Genomic DNA, 16,253 nt, shown 5'->3' on the forward strand with positions numbered 1-16,253 from the left:
AACTGGCTCTGGGGCCAGAAAAACCGGTTCCAGGCTAGCACCAACTCTCTGCTGAGCCAGAGGAAAGAACCACTTAAGTTGTTAAGACCAACAACAATAACAAGACGGCGAAAGATCGCCATTTTTAAGCGACGAGAAGCAGCAGCTGTACAAACGCGAAGTCATCCATTATTATTATTGTTGTTGCTGCTGCTGCTTCTTCTGTGTTGTTTTTGCTTCGATATTCGTGCCAAGGTTTATGCAAACATAGCGACGTAACTGACGTATACAGCGACGTAATGACGTATACAACGACATAACTGATGTATATAGCGACGTAATGATGTGGCTTCCCTTAGCACCGCGAGCTATGGAAAAGCAAACTGGTTCTCAGCTGGCTCGCAAGTTGAACGAGTTGTGAACCAGCACCAGCACTGGCCCCGAACCAGCCCTGGAACTGATTTGGTGGAAAAGGGGTAAATGTCATGACATTGTGATGATTTTTCAACCACAGGAGTCTTGGGAAATGGAGACATGAGATCAGTGACATCATGAGAAAGGTCAGATCAGAACTGATGTAGCTTTTTCCCACTGCACGTGTCCACCTCACTGTCATCATCCGGTGTCAGCAGCGTGGCACAACGAATATGGAATACATCGACATTGCTGACTGTGTTCAAGTGGAAAGATGAAGAAATTGGTGATTTACTTGACACTCTGGGTGTCTCCTAACAGCCAGGAGCACATTTGCGTCAAAGCAGTCTCACGCCGCGCTTCCACAGCTTTAACCGAGATGGATGGTGACATCACAGTGATCCCCTGATGCACCGAAACATCACGCGTTACATTACACAAGTCATCGTTTCCATGGTTACAAATTATTACTGGAAAATATGCACAGCTTGGATCTCCGTCAGTGAAACAGAAGGCGCATAAGAGGGGCATAAAATTATTCAGGACTGAACAGCAGCTAAAGATGGCGTAATTGTCTCAGCTATTAACGAAAGTAGATGTATGGAAGAGTAATAATGGGGGTCATTATTATTTCACCTCATGCCAATAATCACACCACACCAAAGCTTTATTCCAGAAAACCAGCACACTGCATCCTTTACAGTTTATAAAAGGGAAACAGTGTGATCTACCCAACCCAACTACACACACACACACACACACACACGTGTTGGATAAGTACAAACTCAGGGCGGCACGGTGGTGTAGTGGTTAGCACGGGTGCCTCACAGCAAGAAGGTTCCGGGTTCGAACCCAGCGGCTGGTGAGGACCTTTCTGTGCGGAGTTTGCATGTTGTCTGTGTGGGTTTCCTCTGGGTGTTCTGGTTTCCTCCACAGTCCAAAGACATGCGGTTAGGTTGATGTGGGACGGCCTTGGGCTGAAGTGCCCTTGAGCAAGGTACCGAACCCCTGACTGCTCCCCGGGCGCTGTACTGTGGCTGCCCACTGCTCTGGGTGTGTGTGTGTGTTCACTACTTCAGATGGGTTAAATGCAGAGGATGAATCTCACTGTGCTTGAAGTGTGCATGTGACAAATAAAGGTTGTTTCTTCTTCTTCAAATACACTCATGCATACTGTGCTTGCAAATTGTGTCATCAGAGTATCATAAAAACTTCGCAGGATGAAAGGACGAGATTTATTTCATTCCTTTGATTGTGAGAGTGAAACATAACATGAAGAAGTTTCAGCTGTGCAGTGTGCAGTTTAGGATCTGTAAACTCAGCGCATTCTTTATTAAGGCTTTTTTTTTTTATCATCATAATTCCAAGCAGGGGTAAGAGAAATGGGAATGAAAGGATGGGAATGGGGAATGATAAACAGGAAAGACAGGCTGAGACAACACCAGGCTGACGTGACTCAGGTTTTTGTGACGCAGATCTGATGTTTTCCGGGCTGTGTGGACATAAAACCCCCCTCAATCCTTTCACATCAGATTCGAGTCACTTTGGTCTGAGATTGGATATCTGATTCATGGCTGTGCAGCATGAATGTGAACGCTCAGATCGGATTTCATATGGCTTTTTGAGTATGCACATGCACCGATAGCTGTGTTCATCAGCAGCGCAAAACAACAATGCAGGAGAGATACAATACTGTGAAAACATCTAAAGCAAGCCGTCTGCATTTTTTTTTCCATCTTCTTGACCTGACCATGTGCAGCTGACAAACTGTTTGTCCGCCAGAGCAAAATGTGACGCGTGTATTAGCAAATCGCGCGTCCATTTAGTCGGTTTAAAATCATGAGTCGTCTCACAAATATGTTTTTTTTTGTTGGTGATGCAGATGACTTGTGCAAAAATGCATCAGTGTGCACGTGTGTGCAGCTTCAGAGGATATATGTGTTCACACTACAATGAGATACAGCTCACTTTTAATTCTGAACGTGAACCAACAATATCTGAGCAAAAAATCAGAATTGAACATTGAGGCTTGTAATGTGAACGTAGCTTCGATGAAAATTCAAAACAAAGACAAAAATCGGTACCCTATGGATCTATGTGGCTACTGCTTATAAATAAAATAGTTTTCTGATCCCATGTCCATATATATATATATATATATATATATATATATATATATATATATATGCATATCGCATATATACATGTTATTAATGATACTCGCCTCATCTCTTACAAGCATCACTGAGCTGTGAGCAGCATCAGGGCTTTGAGTATTTTGGTTACCAATTTTATTTACAATCAAAATCTTGTGAATATTAGTGTTGCAGGTGAGCGCTCGGTCAGCTTATCCTTCAAACCGTCAGCATGTTTCCTCGAACAAAAATCATGAGCAATATTTTATGAATTCAACAAATAAAAACAGCAGATTAAACGTACAATAAAGTCACCTACACCCTCACGGACACACCCTCAGGAAACAAAGTACATTATTGTACCTTTTGGGGTACAGTGGCTTGTCACTGGGGCAGGACCCTCTGAGGTACTTATTTGTACCATTTATATACAGACTGGGAACATATTTGTACCTTTTTGGCCCTAAAAAGGTACACGTCGTTACCTTGAGGTCCAATAATGAGCCCTCGGGGTACATGAGTGTAGATTGTACCTTAGGAAATGGACTCTGACTGTAACTGTATCCCTATTTCTGACAGTGTGTATTATAATTTTAAGACCTCTATTTAGTGTCTTATGGCCAGAGTAAATTGTCAGTGCATGATATGACAACAAATAAAATGCAAACATAATTATAATAATAATAATAAAACAATAAGATGTGCTGGATCAAGTGCTATTCTACAAGCTCCTGAATAAGTAGCGTGGAAGACACACTATTAAATTTGCAGTGATAAACATAATAATTATCAATATCATTTCAGGTGTATTTTATTCATGTTTGGTCTGAGTTCCATAATTTTGTGCTGTTTTTTTTTTTTTTAAATCAGGAGTTGTATTTATTTAAAAAAAATCAATATTGAGATCTTTTGCTGTCAACGTTACTAAAAATCAAGACGAAATAGCTGTTTCAAAGGCCACAGATTTGCTCGTCTGTAGTTTGTCTTTCCAACAACTGTCCAAGGACTGCATTTCTGACAAACCCAGGGATGTGATTTGGGGCTGGTGAAATTATCTGAAAATTTTAGCCGGGGGTCTGGGGGCCGCAGGCCCCCAGCTGGTCCAGGGCAGTGCCCTGGTGGGGGGACAAGGGAGGGCGAAGCCCCCTGAAGCTCCTGGGTTCTGGGGTTTTCTGACTTAAAAATTGTACTAAAATGGCAAGCAAACACACAAGAAAAAACTTGTCATGATTAACAAATTCAAGCCAATTTAATGGTCAACATGCAACTCTGAGCCCCTATAGTCAATTCAATGATTCTTAACTGACAAAAAGCCAAAACATGAAACCTAAAAATGTCATTCTAAATTAAATCATCTGCATTAGAATAAATAGAAAATTGTATAAAAAAAAAGTCCTTCCCACGCCTTACAGTACCTGGTATTCCTGGGCAGTCTCCCACTCAAGTACTAACCAGGCTCAACTCTGATGGTGGCGCATCGGGCGGCGCTGATCTCCGTAGCCCTCGGCCTCTCACATAGCTAGGGTTACAGTGGGGGGGCTAGTCCTCTGGTAACCACGAGAGTTTAACTCCCCATGCACATCTGTATTGCAGCGTGCCTTGCCAGATGGCAGTAGGTACCATTTTTATGATGGTCTTTGGTATGACCCGACCGTGAACAGAACTCACGATCTCCCGATCGAGATGCGGACATGCTACCACTATGCCACTAGTCGGTGTAAAATTGTATAAGGAAAAACAAAATTTATACTTTCAGTTACTGTAGAAGTTGAACATACCTAAATGCGCCTTTTCAAACAAACATGATGCAACATAAGAATTCATCCACCATTATTTATTAAACTCTATTGCTCCTGGTAGTCTCCCGGTTTGCTTCTTATGTATGGCAACTTCTAATATTTGATTAAGTTACTGCACACCCTGTTTAGACAGGGTAACAGGATTGACACAAAAAAAATTTAGTTATGCATAGACTACTTACCAAAACACCGACTGGTGGCCTAGTGGTAGCGTGTCCGCCTCTCAATCGGGCGATCATGAGTTCTATTCACGGTCAGGTCATACCAAAGACCATCATAAAGATGGTACCTACTACCATCTGGCAAGGCACGCTGCAATACAGATGTGCATGGGGAGTTAAACTCTTGTGGTTACCAGAGGACTAGCCCCCCCACTGTAACCCTAGCTATGTAATAGGCGAGAGGCCGAGGGCTATGGAAACGGAGATCGGCGCCGCCTGATGCGCCACATACAGGTTGGGCCTGGTTAGTACTTGAGTGGGAGACTGCCTAGGAATACCAGGTACTGTAAGGCGTGGGAAGGACTTTAACTTACCAAAACTGAAATTTTTAAATAAATATTCTCAGATTCAGTTCATTCTGCCATCCATATAAAAGGTGAGAATATGTAGATCCTTGGCAACAAATAATTTCAATAATAGCTTTTGGGAGCATTTATTTTTGTTATGTGATTAATCACGGTAACAGAACTGACACAAACCTCTGGGACAGGTACAAAAATTAACAAAACATCGAAAAATATCTTTTCTTAATGGCATTTTCAATTTGTGACATCATATGTCCATTGTGGTTTCCACAGTCTTGTCGTTGAACATGAAAAAGTTTCAATTCCACCTTTGGCTAACATTAAGAATCATGTCTGAAAAAAGTCTCTTTTCAGTGGAACAGCCATTTTTGCTCATTTTCGACCCTAAAATTTGCTACAAAATGCACATTTATGAACCAAAGTAGTCAAATTTTGAAATGCACGGTAGAACTGATAATGTTTTATCATATGAGACCATAAAAAGGTTTTAGAAATCTCAAAATGTAAACAAAACACGTCCGGAAAAAAAAAATACGTTTTCTGTGAAATTGACTCATATACAGAACTGTACAGTATTCACTCACTTGAGGATTTTCATATGCAAGAATAAAAATCACTTTTTCACTAAACAACATTCACAAAAAATGTGTTTGCATTTAATTGGGCTCCACTGTTTTTATCATTTCAACCGCGCATCAGACCCTCGGCCAACTGAAAATGTCTTTCGTGCACTTTTCTCCCTCATGAGAATTTTGAAAAGTTGGCAAGTATGTATTATTTGCACTAACATTTTAATATTGAATAAACAAATCAAAATTGTGTATAATTACCTTACATCCACGCTGTGGGAAAAGTTTTGAGCGAAAATTAAAACTAACTTCGAGTGAAAAAGGTGAAATAATCTGTGATGAAGTTGGCAGAGACTCTGAGGTAAAGTGAGAGGAGGCGGGAGGGGGGAGGGGTCAAGCATCACTGCCGCCTCACAGACTCACTCTCTCGGGTTAAACTCCCACCACTCCCCCTCTCTCTACACCACTCCCCCTCTCTCTACACCACTCCCCCTCTCTCTACACCGCTCCCCCTCTCTCTACACCACTCCCCCTCTCTCTACACCACTCCCCCTCTCTCTACACCACTCCCCCTCGCTCTACACCACTCCCCCTCTCTCTACACCACTCCCCCTCTCTCTAGCTTTTGTTTTGTTTTCACTGAGTAACCATTTTGATTTGTAAACTAGAGCCGTGATTTAAACTGCTGTTTCTTCGGACGTAACTAAAACAAACTGAAATAAAAACCGCCCCTTCTTTTCTCCTCAGAAGGTTTAGCCTCCGATGCTAACCTTTTCGCCACAGCTTTCATAGCGTGCGTATGCGCATCCAGGAAGCAACAGATGGCGCGAGGCCCCGTTGCCACGGCAACCTTCGTCACTCCGCGAAAACATACCCAACTGTCGCACGTGCAGTGACACCATCACCACTCACAGGTTTATTATGGGGAAAGAAATGAGCTGGGTTGTTTTTTCTTCTTCCCCATGTTTATTTACTTTAAAAACACACACCAAACTGATGATCAGGTGCATCTTTACGCTCGATCACGGAGGCTGCCATCTTTCAACTCTTTGTTTGAAGCGAGCTTACATACAGCTATCTAACAAGCGCGTTCATTGGTTGTTACACAGCGATGGGCCAATCACGTACCTCGTTTCATCTCAATGATGGAATTACTGAAAGTCGGAACGAATAGGATATGAATGAGGATTTCTGAGCGAAAAATCGGAATTTTTTTTTTTTATTTTGAGGTGAAAAAAGCGGAATTCCGCAAATTCGCGGAAAAATCACATCCCTGCAAACCGCACTGAACCACACCCATCAACATGAAACCAGTGCATGAAACTGGACCGCATTGTGCTTTCGCAAGACTCCGGTTCGACCACTGTCATCTCTCACTGCTGTAATCTTTCAGGTTGGAAATCCTGTTTCAGTAAAAACACACACTCCCTCTGCATTTCTCTCTAATCTGGCCTGATGTGATCGAGTTCCAGGCTGCGGTCCTTCTCTGCAAAACCCTCTCCACTCAGTGGCCTCATTTTCTCTCCGCTGTAGAAATGATATGATTGAACCATCGCTATCTTTACTTTACATTTTACCTCTCGTCTTCATCTTTCCCCCTGATGGTGGGGTTCGTACGGCTCTGTGTGGTCAGCGACTCGCTCAAACCGTCAATATTCTTGTGCTTTTCTGAAAGATAAGGTCACGAGTGCTATAAGCTGCAGTACAGAAAAGCTGGTGAATGACGTGCAGTGAATTAATTATGATTTTTACAGCACCTCGGGTTTGTAAAGATATTTGCAGAGCCGTGCTCTACGCGGAATGGAAAAGAATATTTATTATGAGCTCATCCGTTTATGCCATCATGTGTTGTCCGGCGTCGTCCACATTTCACGAAAATCACTTCTTCTCCCTCAATTCTTCACCAATTTTTTTTTTGGCAGGAAGGTAGGTCTGCCTGGGGTGCATATAGCTTCTACCCAAATCTGCTTCATTACAATTATTAATGAAGTTATGGACTAATTAAGTCTTAATGAACAGTTCAACATACATCGTTTCTTCTCGGTCAATTCCTCGCCGTCTTGAATTCTTTCTGGTAAATAGGTCAGTATTTCTAGGGTGGATATCGCTTCTATATATAGCTTGTAGATACAGTACAGGTAGTGTATTATTTCGCTTGAAACGTTTATTGCACAAATGTGGCTCATTTTAGATCATTCTTTCTGGACTCGACGGGGCCAGAGTGAGCTACACCATCACTGACGGTCTCGTTTATTATTTTACCTTCTGTAATGATGTCAGTTTCACTTTAAATTCAAAACAGAAAAAAAAAACTTTGGCACAACTGTGACAAACTCATGTGCAGAAGTGATCATCATCCACACACCTGTCATCAGTGAAGGGATTCTGATTAAGCCCAGGTAAAGATCAGCTGTTTCTGGATGATTTTCTTCACATCTTCTTGGTTTTATCTGACTGCTGAAGAAAGTCATGGTCGGCGAAGAGCTTATCAAGCATGTGCAGGATCTCATTGTTGAAAGATATTCATCAGGAGTGGGGTATGAAAGCATTTCTAAAACATGAGATATACCAAGGAACCCCATGAAGGCCACCATCAACAAGTGGAGAAGCTGGAGCAGCACAGTGATGTTTCCCAGAACAGGACGTCCCTCCAAAATTTATGGAAGGACACGATGAAAAGTTATCAATGAGCCAGCCAAGAGACCGCCAGCAATATTACAGGAGCTGCAGGAATATCTGGCAAATCATTGAAACTCCCTCCTGCATCTTATATTCTTCACATCTCTAAGTGATGAGGTAAGATGGCTACATGAAAGCCCTTTCTCATGAAAAAAATCAATCATCCAAGCCTGACTAAATCACTCTAAACCATGTGGCAAAATCTGTTTTTATCCAGTGAAAACAAAGAAGAACTTTTCAGACATAATTCTAAAAGAATCACCCAAAGAACACCACACCCACAGTGAAGCATGGTGGTGGCAGCATCATGCTGTGGGTCTGCTTCTCTTCACCTCGGACTGGGGCTCGAGTGTAGAGAGCTCCAAATACAGTATCAATCTGCTTTCACACAAAACATGCAGGTCTCCTTTAGACAGCTGAAGGTGAAGAACATGTTAAAGATCTGCTCACAATTGAATCGATCTGGAGCATTTTTGCAAAGAAAAGTGGAATAAAATGACCAAATCAAGATGAGTGAAGTCGGTAGACTCTGAGCCAAAAATATTGAATGTGGTCTTACAAGCAAAATGTGCTTTCATGAAGTATTAGTAAAGGGGTGTGCATACTTATGCAACCATGTTATTCAGGTTTCTTCCCCTTTGTTTTTCCTCCTAAAACATTTCTATTTGTTTTCCACTTGTGTTTTATTAGTTGTAATTGTAACGAGGGTGTGGAGACTTTATTTCCATTCTATATTTAATATTTTTTACATTGGCATTTAACTCACTTTTATTATTTGTCTGACATTTAAAGTGTATTACTTTCATATTAACTGAATCGCTGTATTTTTATTCTTAAACACATTTTTGTTCAAAAAATACTCATCTCATCTCCTCTAGCCGCTTTATCCTGTTCTACAGGGTCGCAGGCGAGCTGGATCCTATCCCAGCTGACTACAGGCGAAAGGCGGGGTACACCCTGGACAAGTCGCCAGGTCATCACAGGGCTGACACATAGACACAGACAACCATTCACACTCACATTCACACCTACGCTCAATTTAGAGTCACCAGTTAACCTAACCTGCATGTCTTTGGACTGTGGGGGAAACCGGAGCACCCGGAGGAAACCCATGCGGACACGGGGAGAACATGCAAACTCCACACAGAAAGGCCCTCGCCGGCCACGGGGCTCGAACCCGGACCTTCTTGCTGTGAGGCGACAGCGCTAGCCACTACACCACCGTGCCGCCCCAAAAAAATACTTTAAATTAATATAATAATAAAACAGAAACTTGTGGTCGAGACTGGTGTGTTGATCCAAATATTTCACTCAACAGGTCTGTATTTAAGAGTATATAATTCCTCATCCCCACCGCCCCGTCCTGCTCTGCCCCAACGCCAACGCCCCACCTCACCCCGCCCCGCCCCACCTCCACTGCCCCACCCCGCCTCATCTCCACTGCCCCACCCACTTGAGGTCAAATGGAACCCACACACTCAGTTTCCAGTTAATTTTGATGGTGTTAATGGTGTTTATTCTGTTTCCTGGCACTTTTTTTGAGTCATCCCAGTTCTCACATGTCTCCTGATTTGCTGATGTGTCGAATAATTCAGCAAATAAAATTTAGTTTAAGTGAAAGACTCCATAATTAGCAGTTCCTGTAGGATTTGTTATCTTGCAGTGATTGTTTTATACCAGATCACTTCAGTGAGCTTTCAGCTGGAGGACGGGGAATTCAAATCTCACTCCCGTTTTCCCTCTGCTCTTTAACCAGTCGAGCTCTCGGCCAGAAACTCATCCTTTGTCATGGCACTGGCGTGTTTATGAATGTGACTTTCTTCCCCCTCTGGCAGGGTCTGTTGCATCCGCAGATTAATCAGATGTAAATTAAAAGGACATTCAGCCAACATCCTGTTATCACCCTCTCCACAAGATGGATGATTAAAAATAAAATCTACTCTAAATCAGCTGCTACTGGTGCAAAGCGACAATAATTTAGACCTTCGCTTGCTTGCTCGCTCACTCACTGCTATCCAGGAGCTAATATAATTCCTGCTTTTGTAAACAGAGCATTCAGAGTCTTGAGACTCGCATTTATTCATGATCAACGCCACGGGCCTTCACAGGACTTCCATTAGCATTCGCAGAAGCGCTAATGACACACAGGCTGCCGTTTAGTGTCTTACATTTGTTTCTGTAATCTATTTGGAGCAATGAAGAGGGTATGATATACTTTGAAATTCATAATCTCTTGTGCAGAGTGTCCCTGAATAAGAAAGTATGGTGTGTGTGTGTGTAAGGGAGACGTGATCGAATTGGCCATCTACAGTACTTTACAGAAGTATTCTTTGAGAAGAATTTTTGCCCATTCTCAAGCTCAAGCTGCAGATTCATCTCATCTCATTATCTGTAGCCGCTTTATCCTGTTCTACAGGGTCGCAGGCAAGCTGGATCCTATCCCAGCTGACTACGGGTGAAAGGCGGGGTACACCCTGGACAAGTCGCCAGGTCATCACAGGGCTGACACATATGGGGCTTTTCCACTACCAACGCGGCTGAGTTGGGCTGAGCCGTGCCGTGCTGAGTTGGGCTGAGTCGAGCTGAGCGGGGCTGTTGGGGTTGCATTTCGACTACAACCGTGCTGAACCGTGCTGGCTGGAAGTGGGTGGACACATTGGGTGGAGTTAGCAAAAGTGGGTGGATGTCACGTGATGTCATTAGGCGGCGCAAACAGTGACATTAGTGACCTTTTAAGCGGTAGTCTCACGACCTGGATAGTAAACAATAAACATGGAGGACATGGAGTCGTTAGTGTTGCTGGTCTTGGTGCTGTGGCTTGTTGTCACCGACAACGCCAACAGATACTGGCAAGAGCGTATAGATGAGGCGAGGCGCATAAGGCTTCAGAAAGAGAGGGAACTTCTTCAATTCTTTCTCAATGAAGACAACGAGGACACAGACGATACGGACGACACAGACGATGGAACAGTTTCTGACATGGAGTTCAAGCAAGAGACAACATGTAATGGTAAGCTAACAGTTAAATTTGGGCATGTGAGGACACTCCTCCTCACCAATCAGTGCACAGGGGAGTGTCTCCTCACGCCCCTAGCCCCACTCGGCTCGGTTGGGCTCATTTCAGCCCCACTCAAAAACCGTGTGAGTTTTGGGTGCTGAGTAGGGCTGAAGTGAGCTCAGTCGTGCTGCTCTGAGGTAGTCGAAACGTGAGCCGTGTTGGGCTGAAGTGAGCTGAAAAAGGCCCAATAGACACAGACAACCATTCACATTCACTTTAGAGTCACCAGTTAACCTAACCTGCATGTCTTTGGACTGTGGGGGAAACCGGAGCACCCGGAGGAAACCCACGCGGAGAACATGCAAACTCCGCACAGAAAGGCCCTCGCCGGCCACGGGGCTCGAACCCGGACCTTCTTGCTGTGAGGCGACAGCGCTAACCACTACACCACCATGTCGCCCCTTCTATCAGATTTGATGGAACAATTTTCAAGCCTTGCCTTGTTACCTTCGCCAGTGTTGTTGGAGGAGGTGATGTTTTTGCCTCCTTTTGTTTGTTTGTTTGTCTGTTCCCAACATAACTCAAAAAGTAGTGAGCAGATTTGGATGAAATTTGGAGGAAAGGTGAGCCCTGGTCCAAGGAACGATTGACTAGATTTTGATGCAAATCCAGATGTGTACGTGGAGCCAAGATTTTTTTTTTTTGCTGTTTTCAGCATAACTCAGAAAGTAGTAAACAGATTTGGATGAAATTTGGTGGACAGGTTTAGTACCATCCCAGGTTCAAGTGATTTGATTTTGATGTTGATAATATGTGGTTTGGCAGACGTATGAACTCTACAGTGAGCCCTTCAAGTTTATACTGTCTATACCCTCTCAGACCAAGTTCTGGATGTTTCACTGGGTCGTTCTGACACTTGGCAGTCACTTTGGCAGTGTGCTTGGGGCTGCATTTGGTTCCATCTATCTCCTGACAGCCCACTTTCCCACACCCTGCTGATGAAATGCATCCTGACAGCTGTATGCTCCCACCACCAGGCTTCACTGTATGGATAGATATGGATGATGCTCTTTTATATGTTTTATTTGTAAATCATTTTGAAACTAAGCTCGATCATGATGTTCTTTCATGAAGATTCATGGCATATAATCCCAGTGAAGTCCATTTCAGCTTCAGCACTGCATAATGTGGAAATTTAAAAAGCTGGTAGATACTTTTGCACATCACGAGGCTACACTGTAATATTTGCATGGCCACAAAAATATCATAACAATTCCTCTTGAGTGGAACTGGAATGATGTCAGGTCGGATATGAATGGAAAATGTATTTGACAGTTGGTGAGGATGATAACGAGAATGATATTGTGTGTTTAACAATATCAGTTTATCAGCACACACTGTACCTGAACCTTAAACATGCAAACATCCCTGGAGGGAATTTTTTTTCCCACCCTTGACCTTCATGCTGTTTTGGTTGAGGTGAAGATCAAGAAGTTAAAAGATGCACCTGTGGTCAGATCTTCTTTAACAGGAAGCCTGAAGGTGCTGATTAATTAACGGGACTTGGCAGTGATCCAGCTGAGCACCAGCAACAGCTTTCAGAGAATAAAGAAAAGACGAGTGGTGAGGTTTGAAAGGAATCCAAATCCCAACAATAGATTAAACAAGGTGCAAAGTTAGGATCATTTATTTATGAAGATACACAGAATAAAAACACTTGATTTACAGAAACGCAATTCATACGACGCTGACCTGTATCCAGGTTATACTGCATGGATTATCTCATCTCGTTATCTGTAGCCACTTTATCCTTCTACAGGGTCGCAGGCAAGCTGGAGCCTATCCCAGCTGACTACGGGCGAAAGGCAGGGTACACCCTGGACAAGTCGCCAGGTCATCACAGGGCTGACACATAGACACAGACAACCATTCACACTCACATTCACACCTACGCTCAATTTAGAGTCACCAGTTAACCTAACCTGCATGTCTTTGGACTGTGGGGGAAACCGGAGCACCCGGAGGAAACCCACGCGGACACGGGGAGAACATGCAAACTCCACACAGAAAGGCCCTCGCCGGCCACGGGGCTCGAACCCGGACCTTCTTGCTGTGAGGCGACAGCGCTAACCACTACACCACCGTGCCGCCCCACCCTTTTACTCATTTCAAGCTTTAATTTTTTTATTCTATTGACAGATTATTTTGCTTCTTTTGAGAATTAAATGTTTAAAATTAGCAAAGTTATCTGTCAGTAGAAAATTTAAAGCTTGAAATGAGTAAAAACATGTAAAAGTAAGCTAAATAATCTTATATTTGAGTTTTAATAATCTTCTAATCAGAAATATTAGATAAATTCACCCATATGAATGATTTTCTCTTAACAAGCTATCATTTTTTGCATCACATTTTCAGATACCTTCAGAACAGAAGAGTTTACACTTCACAATTTTTTGGTAACAAGACGAGAAGTTGTGAGGAAATGACTCTTTATAACTGCTGTAACATGAGCGAGAACTTTATCCCACAACTTTAACTATGTAATCATAAAAGGATCAAAAGTGTGTCATTCTTTAATCAATAAAAAAAATTGTCATTATTGGTATAAGAGAAATAAAACACACCAGTACATGCTGTTAAAGAAAAATAATCAATTCCAGCGTGGTAAGAGTAACTCTGCTTCATCACACCACTTAGTTATTGTTGTTTGTTGTTGTTTTGTTCCTTATATAATGCTCAGGATAACATTTGTGAATGTTAATTAATGCAGTAAATAATGTTAATGAACGGAACCTTAATGCAAAGCATCAGCATAATTTAATTATCTCATAATCCACACAGGACAGCATGGTGGTGTAGTGGTTAGTGCTGTCGCCTCACAGCAAGAAGGCCCGCATTCGAGCCCCGTGGCCGGCGAGGGCCTTTCTGTGCGGAGTTTGCATGTTCTCCCCGTGTCCGCGTGGGTTTCCTCCGGGTGCTCCGGTTTCCCCCACAGTCCAAAGACATGCAGGTTAGGTTAACTGGTGACTCTAAATTGAGCGTAGGTGTGAATGTGAGTGTGAATGGTTGTCTGTGTCTATGTGTCAGCCCTGTGATGACCTGGCGACTTGTCCAGGGTGTACCCCGCCTTTCGCCCGTAGTCAGCTGGGATAGGCTCCAGCTTGCCTGTGACCCTGTAGAACAGGATAAAGCGGCTACAGATAATGAGATGAGTAAAAGGGTCTAAAAGTAAGATAAATAATCTTATATTTGAGTTCTAATCAGTGGTGTAGTCGAGTCCGAGTCCAGTCTCGAGTCCCCAGTGTTCAAGTCCGAGTCATTAAAGAGAATTTCAAGTCAAGTCGAGAACAAGACTCCATCCGTACCATTTGACCGTGTCTGGTGCTGCCTTTATGTGAAAGCGTCTCTGCTACTGTGTCGGACTAACGTTACTGCTCGACTGCTCCATTTTAGTTAACAGGCTACAGATAAAAAGCTTGTTCATCGCTCAGCAAGCCCCGCCCACCATCAACAGGGCAAATAACATGAGAGAGGGTTAACACTAGCTAGTTCATCGCTCAGCAAGCCCCGCCCACTATCAACAGAGCAATGAACATAGCGTGTCACTTCCTTCTCTGGGTGGAGTCTTACCAAATGATGATTGAAGTTCGAGGTTGTCCCCGTCGTCTCCTCGATAGTTCTTCTACATATGGAACACACAGCAGCGCATTTTTTTTCCCACTGCATGAGAAGTCTGTATAAGCAAAGCGGACAATCCTAGCGGCGTCTCTCCAGGCATTTTAGCGCCGTTAACGTTAGTTTGTTCTTGAACTTGACGTATGAACAGGTGAATGAATGTGCATTCTCTTGCACAAAATTAGTATAAAAATTAATGTAACTATAAATATCTCATGCCAAATTATTATGGCATGTTACAAAAAATAAAGAAAAAAAATCCAGAATCCTCATCTCCAATTTATGAGTCAGAATGCAGTTAATGCACGAGTCCGAGTCATCAGGGCTCAAGTCAAGTCAAGTCAAGTCAAGTCACGAGTCCTTAAAATTCGGGCACGAGTCAGACTCGAGTACTACAAGCCTGGTTCTAATAATCTTCCAATCAGAACTCTGAGATAAATTCACCCATATTAAAGATGTTTTCTCTGAACAGGAGATCATTTGTTGCCGTGCAGCTTCATCTCTGACACTGGAGACTCCTTCCATAAATGTTACATCAACACATTTCTCACAGAAAACTTCACCGCATCACCAATGACACATTTTTATTTGCGATTCTTCTGAACAATCAGATTCAGCAGCACAGATTCAGAGCCATTTGTTTAAACGTGAATGAATCACTTCTTCAGAAGAAAAGCACTAATTTTATGAAATGAATCAAATAAAACTTTTGGATCATTTTAAGGACAGAAATGTCGCTCTTCACCACAGGCAACAGAGTTTATGGGCTGAAATTGCTGATGTTCTGATACGTAATGCTCTGCCATTAGGCTGGTGGTGATAATGTCTCCGAGTGCACTTCAGCTTCACATCACATCACACAATCTGTCCAACACGTTTTCAGCTGAAATTTCCGTCACCCTTTTCACACATTTCTCAGCACGTGAGCCCCTCACAGGACCATGTCCCCTGACGATCCAAGGACGGCTTTCCTGTTTTATTTCACACAAAATCCTGAGGGTTCGATGAAGTAAAACTGGTCCAGGAGCTCCACCGAGTCCCTAATGAGACCTTCAGCCTGCAGAACAAGTGCAAATGGAAACTCACGGCAGGCGCTCTGGAAACGACAAGACACTCGGGTCTAACAAGGCAGCCGAGCACACTGGCAGGAAGACGCTTTTATGGTCCGTATCATTACCCTGTGTCTCAGAGACAAGATTTTCTTGTTGTCGCTGTATTTTTAGAGTTTGTAAGCATTAGCATATGAATGTCATTTTGCCTTCGCTTTACTCCTGTGCTGTAAAAAAAAAAAAATAATAAAACCCTCTGGCTTAATTTATCATCATTATCATTAATTTGTTAATTTCTCACTCTTTATCTGAGGCTAAAGATAAGATAAGATAAGATAAGATAAGATAAGATAAGATAAGAGAGCCTTTTATTATCCCACAAGAGGAAATTTACATTGTTACAGCAGCAAAATATATAAAGAGAAAAGAT

The sequence above is a fragment of the Neoarius graeffei genome, chromosome 26 (genome assembly GCF_027579695.1).
Source record: "Neoarius graeffei isolate fNeoGra1 chromosome 26, fNeoGra1.pri, whole genome shotgun sequence".
NCBI lineage: Eukaryota > Metazoa > Chordata > Actinopteri > Siluriformes > Ariidae > Neoarius > Neoarius graeffei.